The 10,242-nt window shown below is 40.4% G+C and overlaps 1 pseudogene; it reads left to right on the forward strand.

Moving 5' to 3' along the window:
- The first annotated feature begins 658 nt into the window (after window positions 1-658).
- On the forward strand, window positions 659-2,772 carry LOC149195153 (adenine/guanine permease AZG1 pseudogene; annotated as a pseudogene).
- The last annotated feature ends 7,470 nt before the right edge of the window (window positions 2,773-10,242 follow it).

Genomic DNA, 10,242 nt, shown 5'->3' on the forward strand with positions numbered 1-10,242 from the left:
GATTGCTTGCGATGAATGTATCTCTACATAAAATCGAAGGAGCTTATTTGTAAACTATATAATCGCAAGGGAATGAATACGCATGCACTTGGCGTTACTGGAAGCAATCAAAATCAGCCAATGTCGTATCAGTCCCGTGGTTTTGGGTCGAATCAAAATTGAGAAGTTGTCTTCCATTACACAGTGAGGTGAAACGACAATATATTGAGGACCGACTCAGACATATAATATTAAGTTTCAATTTTCTTTGAAGAAAAGTCTTCGCATTAAAAGTATTTGATAAAACCTTTAATGTCAGAGGAAAGTTAGGAAGCCACTATACTTTTTATATCTATTTGTAATTTTTAATGGAAACATTAACTTAGAATAGATGTTAAGGTAAAAAACATGACTCCGACGTATGTGCGGGTACGGAACCGACTTTCAATCTTCATAAGGGAACACGAATTTTTTATTTCGACTACTGATAAAATAAATTCCAGGGAACGTATGAAAAACATTGCAGAGATGGCACAATTTATTCAGAATACATGTGAGCAAGTTCACAGGTAAGCAAGTTCCAATCTCTCGAAGGATAGTCCTTGCAAGTTGTCAATGGTGGGGACCTGTAAATTTCTGTTATAAAGAATGGATGCTTTCATTCATTAAATCTGCAAGCATGGTTGCTGCTCCTCCGTTCTGGAAACGGTGGTGATATTCGTGTGCAGTACTTCAATTATTTGAAATTTCCTTTTAAACTCATGATTTTCCAGCCGCATACACAGGGTTCATGATTTGTGAAGGCGTTGAAAACGTGAGGTCAGTTTATTTTATCAGCAGCTAACAATTTTACGAAGCTTCTGTGTTACAGCTTTCACTGGTTTAGTGAAGATGTTGAACTGTATCGCAAGTTTATGGCAAAAATGGGAACATGCAGAGGCCAACCTGAACGATAGAATGAACGAGTGTTGGATCGGAAGGTACTTCAAACTTGAAGCTCGGAAGACATGCTTTACGAAAGAAGTTCGGGCTGGAACTGCTACTTTCCTTACCATGGCATATATTTTAGCAGTCAACGCGAGTATCTTGACTGACTCTGGGGGCACATGCACCGTTGCCGACTGCACAGAGGTATGCAATGTTCCTGCAGTCTCTCCCCTTCACTGCCATGGTACATTCAAGGGCTCCAAGGGAAATTCTCTTACTGAACTAAAGTTAGTGAACCCTGGACCTGACTGTAAGTTTCCTCCACTGAATCGAGGCTATGAACAATGCTTAGAACGTATTAGGAGAGACCTCATAGTGGCCACGGCTGTTTCGTCACTCACAGGATGTCTCATAATGGGAATCTTAGCAAACCTGCCCTTGGCACTTGCACCAGGAATGGGAGCTAACGCCTATTTCGCCTACAATGTTGTAGGGTTCCATGGCTCGGGGAATGTTTCGTATAAAAGTGCCCTTGCTGCTGTCTTTGTAGAGGGCTTTCTGTTTTTCATCATTTCAGCTCTTGGTTTGAGAACAAAGCTAGCAAAGATGATACCGAGACCCGTTCGCTTGTCATCTGCAGCAGGGATCGGACTGTTTCTTGCCTTCATAGGCCTTCAATCCGACCAAGGGATTGGTCTCGTGGGTTTCAGCCCTTCAACGCTTCTCACAATCTCTGCGTGTCCCAGCCAATATAAGAGCCAGGTAGCTCCTGTTAGAACAGCGAACCGAACCCTAGTACTAATCCCCGGTGCAGCTGCTTCTGCTGAGATACTCTGTACCGGCCATCGCATGGAAAGCCCCACGTTGTGGCTAGGAATAGTGGGTTTCGTTATCATAAGTTATTGTTTGATGAGGGAAATAAAAGGAGCCATGATTTATGGGATTCTTTTCGTGACCTTCGTGTCCTGGATTAGAGGTACTCAGGTGACCTATTTCCCATACACTCCCCAAGGAAACCAGTCATTCGAATACTTTAAGAAGATCGCAGATGTTCATACAATTGAAAGCACTGCAGGAGCGTTCAGCTTCGCAGATTTTAGAAAAACTGAGCTCTGGGTTGCTCTCGGTACATTTCTGTACGTTGATTTGCTGGACACAACTGGAACGCTATATTCCATGGCGAAGTTTGCAGGATTTGTGGATGAGAAAGGTGAGTTTGAAGGCCAATATTTTGCATACATGAGCGATGCGGCTGCCATTGTTGTTGGGTCAGCTCTTGGGACGTCTCCTGTGACTGTGTTTATAGAGTCCTCGACTGGTATTCGGGAGGGAGGTCGAACCGGATTGACAGCAGTGAGTGTGGGATTTTATTTCTTTCTGTCACTCTTTTTCACTCCACTTCTGGCAGCCATTCCACCTTGGGCCGTTGGGCCTCCCCTCATTCTCGTGGGTGTGATGATGATGAAGGCGGTTATGGATATTGAGTGGGAGAACATGAAGGAAGCGATCCCTGCTTTCATGACGATGGTGTTAATGCCTCTTACGTACTCCATTTCTTATGGATTGATTGCCGGCATTGGGACTTACATCGTTCTCCATTCTTGGGACCTGGTTGTATATGGGCTAAGACATCTCAGGAAGTATATCGTTCTCCATTCCTGGGACCTGGTTGTATGTGGGCTAACACATCTCAGGAAATATATGGAAAATTCACATAAAGCTATCTCCAGCTCTCCCACTCAGCTGTCCGGCATGGTTTGATGTAAGACAATTCCCAATTTTGCTTGCAGATCGTGGAATGCCCCTTTTCCCCGACCTAGTTTACCTAGTTTGTACTTATATAGCCTTTTTTAACATGTGAAAGCATCGACCGTGTTTCTTCATAGTATGTTGGCTTTATTAATAAAAAGGGCGGCACATTTCTTAAACCATTTTTTATCGTTGTGTGAGTTCCTTTTACGGCATTAGCAGCGAACATGGACTAAAATGGAAGTCATAATTTTTTTTCATAGAAAAACACTTGTTTCTATTATGGAAAAGAGAGTGCATATTTTAGTGAGAATAAATTTCAATGGCTAAAGATGTGTTCAGGCCATACATCATATTTTTGCGGACACAAATCGTCACATAGAAAAAACAGAGAAAATATAAAATCGTCACATAGAAAAAACAGAGAAAATATTTAATGGGACCATAACATTTGTGAATTAGAGGACACAGTGAGAAAACTGCCCTAAGTCTAACACAATCTAAAAACAAAATTCGCTCCACACAGAGAACCCAGACAGAGAACCTTGCAGTCGAAGACCCATGTTATAATGGGATGGAACCTTCTATGTCAAAGAGCCCGACCATAACTACTGGAAGATCATGTGATTCGAAACAGAGCAGCAACCCAATTTTGATAATCGATTTGCTTCACTATTTTGAGATCAGTAGATGTGAAAAATGGGAAGATGAAGAAAACCCACTAAAAGATCTTTGATTCGAGATTTCCAAGTCTCGAGAGCAAGAGAATTTAGGGAACCCTTGTGGTTAGCCTAGTCAATAACAGATTCACCAAAGACAGAGAGAGACTAGATGTCAAGCTAGTGGGCACAATGGAGGACCCCCCATAGTGCAAGAAGTTCAGCTCGACTATTAGATCCCAAGCCACAGTGCCAATAAAACCTATAAAAGAGGTGAGGGCTGATATGAATGGCCATTCCACATCCACAGGAGTTAAAAGAGGATGCACCATCGAAAAAGCCTACAGGATAAGAGGACCAAAGGTCTCTAGGAGGGGGGCGAAGAGAGTCAATGGAGGGAAAGGGAACGAAAAATTCAAAGTAATATGAGACGATACTAGAGTAGGTTCTCCAAATGTTCAACAGAACATGGTCAAAGATGAAGGCATTTCTAGACTTCCAGATGCCCCAGATGATGAAGAAGGCTAGTGAACGATGTGATTTGTGTTCCAAAGACCACTGACCAAGACAAGTGATAATGTCCAGACCTTCCCAGGCAGCAAGGTATCTCATCATGTGGAGGACCCCATTCCAAACAGAAGAGGCAAAGGGGTAGAGAATGAAGAGGTGAAATATGTCCTCTCCAGATGAGAGGTAGTCACTACATCGACACGGACCCTAGAAACCCTTCTTGCATAAAATTTCCCATGTGAGAATGTGGTTATGGGAAACAAGCCAGGAGAAGCATTTCAATTTTAGGGGAAAATTCCATTTCCAAGCCCTCACCATCCAAGGGTAAACTGACATTTGTCTCGTGGGCCTAGAGATTAAATTGTATGCTTCCTTGACAATAACCCTCCCCTAATGTGATCCACCAAACCAGATCAACTTGTCTACTTTTGGAAGGAGGACTATCATAGACAGTTTTAGATTGGTTATGTAATTCTGCAATTCTAGTAACATCACCTCCAGAAGTTCATACTGTAGATCCTCTTTCCAGTGAGTATAGAAAGGAGTTGATAAGGCCGCATTTGCTAAATCTTTGATCACAAATAAACCCATGTTATTTAGGCAGATGATGAGATTAGGTGATAGGATATGAGAGCCAATCAAGCCTGAGAGCAAGTCAAGGCCTATTGCAGGAGTGGAGCCGAAAACAACTGGCCACCTAAGATTACCAAAAAACCAATGGTTTGTCGATAGAAGAATTTTCCAAGAATAGTATATGTGTGAGGGATCTGGAGCACCATTACACATCCACAGAATAAATTTCATGTTCTTCATATATTTATCACCAATTACTTGTTGCCAAAGTTGTTTGCTAGAAACTGCTTGCCATATTTTTTTAAGAGGAGAGCCATATTGAAAGTAGCGATGTCTTTACTCCCCCAACCACCAAGGGAAATAGGATGATTGATGAAATCCATGCTAGCCAAATGGATTTTCCTTTCTCTGCTTGTACCAACCCATAGAAAGCGAGAAGTGATGGTTTTTAATTTATTGATCACACCCTTTGGTAACTTGAAGATGTGCATCGAGTAGATGGGGATGCTATGAAGGACAAATTTTATCAAAACAATTCAGCCCCCATGAGATATCCACTTGTTTGCCTAGTGTTTGAGCCTCTTCTCAATTTTCTGAATGAGCCAATACCAATAAGAGATTTTGTAACCATTTGGTTTCAATGTAAATCCCAGATATCAGAACCAACCATCCATATGAACAATTTTTACGCCAAAAATATGAGCAATCTGTAATGTCACTTCTACATCTGGTTCATTTGAAATCAGGATGGACTTGGCATTGTTCATGTAAAGGTCAGAAGAAAGGCCAAAGTCTTGAAGAACACCGCAAAATGTTAGCCATTCTTTAGGATCTTTCTTCCCAATAGCCATCAAATCGTCCACAAATATCGGGTGTGACAAGGAGATAGTCGCAATTTTGCATCCAGATATGAGCCCCTGTGATCTAGAAGCCTTGATTTGCCTGCTTTGGTTGTTAATGACTATAAGGAATAGTAATGGGGGCATCACACAACCTTGTATGATCCCTCTAGAGGCTGAGAATAAATCTGTAGGGAGGCCATTTATCAAGATAGAGAAAGAAGCAGATTTTATGCATGCCTTAATCCAATTTATCATTGTTCTTCCGAGGCCAATCTTTGCCAAAATAATCCACAGAAGTTCCCAGCCAACACAATCAAAAGCTTTTGATAAATCTATCTTCATAAGGCATGCATCCAAATGGTTTTTCTTGATTGAATGAATGACCACTTGGGCAATTGCCACTGCGTCATGGATCTGCCTATGATTAAGAAAACCAAATTGCTCCTCAGAAATATGTTTGGACAAGAGAGGCTTAAGACAGTTTACAATTATTTCTCATATGAGTTTATAAATTGTGTTACATAATGAAATTGTGTAATGGTCAGAAAATGATACCGGTTTAGACACCTTTGGAATGGGACAAATGAAGGTTGCATTTTTGGCTCCAAAGACCTAACCAGGGCCTCTATATTCTTCAATCATCTCAGTCAACTCTTCAATCATTATATCATGAAAATGCAGGAAGAGTTCCATGGTCCACCCATCGAGACCTGAACTTTTTCCTCAAGACAGGTCTTTTAATACATGAAGAACTTCTTCCTGTGTTACAAACCTTTCCATTTGAATGTTTTCCTCTAGATTGGACTAGGAAGAGAATAACTCACAAATTGCCAATTGTTTATAAAGTGGAGTGTGTGGCCTAGCATTGTATAAATGGCTGAAATGTTGCCTTTCCTCTGCTTCTATATCTGGTTGACTGGTAAGGAGTTCTCTCGATTCTGATTTGATGATCCAAATTGAGTTTTTTTTTCGCCTAGAGGAGACATGATTATGAAAAAATATGCTATTCTTATCACTTGCTCCAATCCATAAAGCTATGCTCTTTTGTTGTAATTCCTCAGCCTGACATTGAAGGATTTTAGATCTTATAATTTCCAATTGAATAATCTCATGTTTTTGTTGCAGAAAAATAAGTAGGGGAACTAAGGTCCTCTAGAATTTTTTCTTGTTGATCAACATATATGAGATCCTGAGCATTCACTCGTCTCTTTTTAATTGCCCATATTCTGACCTTCAGCATAAGTGATCGCAACTTTTGGTTGATTTTTTCCATCTTCCGAGGGGCAGTTTTTTCACTAGGAGACTTCCAAGATGAAAGAACTAGAGCGATAAAGTCTGGGTCCTTTAGCCAAAAGTGATTAAATTTGAAAGGAGGGGATTTATGGCTATGAATCCCATTCCACTGCAGCAAGATAGGGAAATGATCAGAAATTTGAATTGGAAGGATGTTGGATTGAAAATCCTTTAGGTTGCTAGCTAAAGTGGCTCAAACATAGAAGCGATCAAGTCACTTGGCTAGTCCCTACTCATCCCGCCTCCCGTTCCTCCAAGTCGGTTCCAATGGATTTTTCATGATGTCTCTTAGGCATTTCTTTAAGAAAATATATTTGAAGTAGCCTCCCAGAGAGTCTGGGTGACAAAGAGAGTCACAAGTCTCTGAAGAGTCAATTGAGAAGTTAAGGTCCCCTACCAAAATGAGAGATTCAAGATCGAAAAGGCCACTGAAATCTGCATAGTTCTGGAATTCCTTTTTGTTCGCATATGGGGCATAGACATATATGATGTGAAGCTCAGTGTTAGTGCCTCTACGTGCACCTCAAATAATTATTCCCAACTTAGAGTTGTAAGCTTTGAAGTGTATAGTTCTGGATTCCACATGACTGCTAAGCCAGCAGAGAATCCATTAGCATTGGTTGCACAAACATATCATTTTGGACATATCTGTAGCAAACGTGTCCATGCCTTGTACCTACTTATCATAGTTTCTTGTAAAAGTATTATTCCAGAATTCTTGATTTCAATTATGCTTTTCAAGGATCTTTTTTTTAGGGTCAATCCCTGACCATGACCATTTAGAGAGATGATTGACATTATGGAAGATCACAATCAGGATGCTCTTCTCTAAGGACACGAGGGGTAGGGAGTTTTACATCAAGATGTCCCACCCTAAATGATGCAAGATCTTCTTGGGCAGATGGGGAGACTTTGGGGGCATGGAATTGTTCAATTAGGTTTGATGGAAGCAGGTTTCCAGAGGAGAAATATTGTCATGGTTATCAAAGAAGGAAATTTTGATTGATAAAGGTTCCATTGTGTTCTGAGATTCTCTGGCCATGGTCTCAAGCTCCAGGTCTTTTGAAAAAGGTGAGAATGTTCTGTCAGATGGGGCCCCGAATTTGATAGGGGAAGCAAAATATGGGTCAGTGATTGAAGGCTCATCAATGGGCTGTGTTTGAATGTCTAGAGGCATCAATCACTGATTTAATAAGGATCATAGAGGATTTGTGATTGCAAGGGTGGAAATTTTGATAACAAGATTGTGGTATGTTTATGGGTAGGAAGATGATTAGTAGTCAAAGGGGAGAAATATGAAGGAGAGTGAATAGGGTCAGATGAGGTATTTATGGAGGAATTTGCAGTATTGGCATGAATTTTGGTAGAAGGCTTGAGAGAAAAAGCTCGTCTCCCTTCATTGGCAGAGGTACTTGGTTTCCAAGAGAACTTATTGAGTCACTCTAGATAATCATACATTAGGTGAACTATTCCATAGCATTAGAGACATCAAAAGTGTAAAGCCCAATAATCAATGATTTGTTTGCGATAACAAGGACCCTAGTATAATTCATTTTCTGCAAGTAGACCCCCTGCCATTGATCTCTCCACCAGAACTCATGTCGTGTGTTTATCCAATCCACCCAAGCTGCCCTCATCTAGGTAGTAGAATTTTCCAATGGAATTTTCTATGTCTGTGATAACTTTTCTGGTCCAGAGTTCAATTGGGAGCCCTGGGAATTTGACCCAAAAGATGTTATGCCTTGGTAAATTCGATAGCAGGATCAAAATCGAGGGTCCAACGTTGTAAAGTTAAATATCCACATACCTGAACCCATGCTCAGGAAAAAATCAAATCTGCATCCATTGGAGTTAAGAAGTGGAACACATATAGCTATTTTGAAGAGCACTAACCCGTGGACCGTATTTAAGGATATGGAACCACCGGGTTTCCATCCATTTTTTCATTTATACTCTGTTAAAGTGACCAAAGACCCATTGTCCCACCAACTCTTGGGTTTTTAAGTTTATCTATTCGTCCCAATACCTGTCGGCCTTGATCACTAATCCATTTGATTGTGAAGCTGCTTTTATGGCCTTATGTTTGCGAGGACAAGAGTCCTTCTTCTTAGCATAGCCCACACCTTTATTGATAGATAGAGATCGGGCATGTTGGTCTACCGCCATAACAAGCAATGGAGTAGTGGTCCCATCGAGCGACACCTCAACAGTCATTCCAAGACTAATATGCAATCACAATTTGGGTGGTCCAGTGGAGAAAGAAACTTTATGAATCTATGAGGTGGCACGGAGTTTGATTGTAGTTTGAAAAAATCAGAAAAATTCCCTCCCAATCAGTTGTAGAAGATCTATATCCACCGCCCAAGTCCACCCATAGTTAATATAGACTCTAGGGAAAAGTATGGGCATGTCTGAGTAGTTGATTCAAATCCTGAGTTGTCAATTCAGATCCCGAGTTGTCAGAGGATAGTCCCTTGCTTCATGAAGTAGTGAATCAAATCAGATTTACCAAATCATGCATCTCACCAAACACCAATTGGCCAATTAATGTTGTTCTAATGTCTCCTGAGGTGGTAATGTTGTTCTAATGTCCGTTGAGGTGGTAAGGAGAACTAGATTGAATTTGGGAGGACATCTCTGGTCCTAGGATCGATTCTTCAAGTTGCTAACAGACTCTCTGTAATATCTGTAACATGTGTGCTTCAAAGTCTTAATACCCTGTCAAATATGCATCACAATTCTTTGTGGCATTCCCACATAATCAATTAAAAACTACAAGAGTCATGAATAATTCAGTTTTATTGATCGCAGCCCCCACATCTTCATTTATCTCCAAAACAGGCATTTGAAGCTGCGTTGTGACTTATACAGAAAACAATGTATGCCATCCCAACGAACTCTCCATTGTCAAAACCTTACTCCATATAATGTTGATACAACGTCCACCTTTTATGTTCTGCACTCGAAACATTTCTTTGTCGAAGCACATTGGAAACTTCTTGGTAGCTCGACTTCTTCTGGTCTAGGAGCATACATTTGCATTGTTTTCAGAGTCCATAGTAGTGTACTGTCTTCTAATTTGCAGAACATCCCATAAACCATGCTCCACCCTTTTTTAGCCTCTTACATACAGGGAGCTCTCCATTAACAATCCTTTCTCCTGACCAAGAGTGAACTTTACTTAAAACTAAAATCTTAAAGCAATGTAATGTTGACCCTATTCTCGCTACCACCTCTAGCATTTTATGTGTTGCCTCCAAACCAATTCTTTGTCAAGCATAATGGAAACATCCTGGTAGCTTAGAGCCCATAGTCATGCAATACCTTTTACTTTGCGGGACATACCTAGATTGTAACTCCTTTGACTATTTTAAGACATAAAGATTTGCAATACATGGAGGCCACGCCTATTCCAATAGTTTCCTCGGCTCGCTTCATGATATTTGGTCTGTAAAACTCCATGGATACCGCCATGCCCTTCTAGTGTCCTTCTGGTGCCATTAGATGCAACCCATGTTTCCACTTCTCCACAGGGCACAGTCGACTACATTGACCCAGAACCTTCAGCATTTAAAATTGAAGTCATGATTGCAAGAGCTTTTCCTTGTATATTTTTTTAATATTAAAATTGAAATTATATTATAATTTTTATTCTAATTTTTTTTAATTATTATTTATTTTAGTCAAAATATTTTGAATTTTGTAAATTT

The sequence above is a fragment of the Pinus tabuliformis genome, chromosome 2_2 (genome assembly GCF_031772625.1).
Source record: "Pinus tabuliformis cultivar Carrire ecotype Pingquan chromosome 2_2, CPIR1, whole genome shotgun sequence".
Lineage (NCBI taxonomy): Eukaryota > Viridiplantae > Streptophyta > Pinopsida > Pinales > Pinaceae > Pinus > Pinus tabuliformis.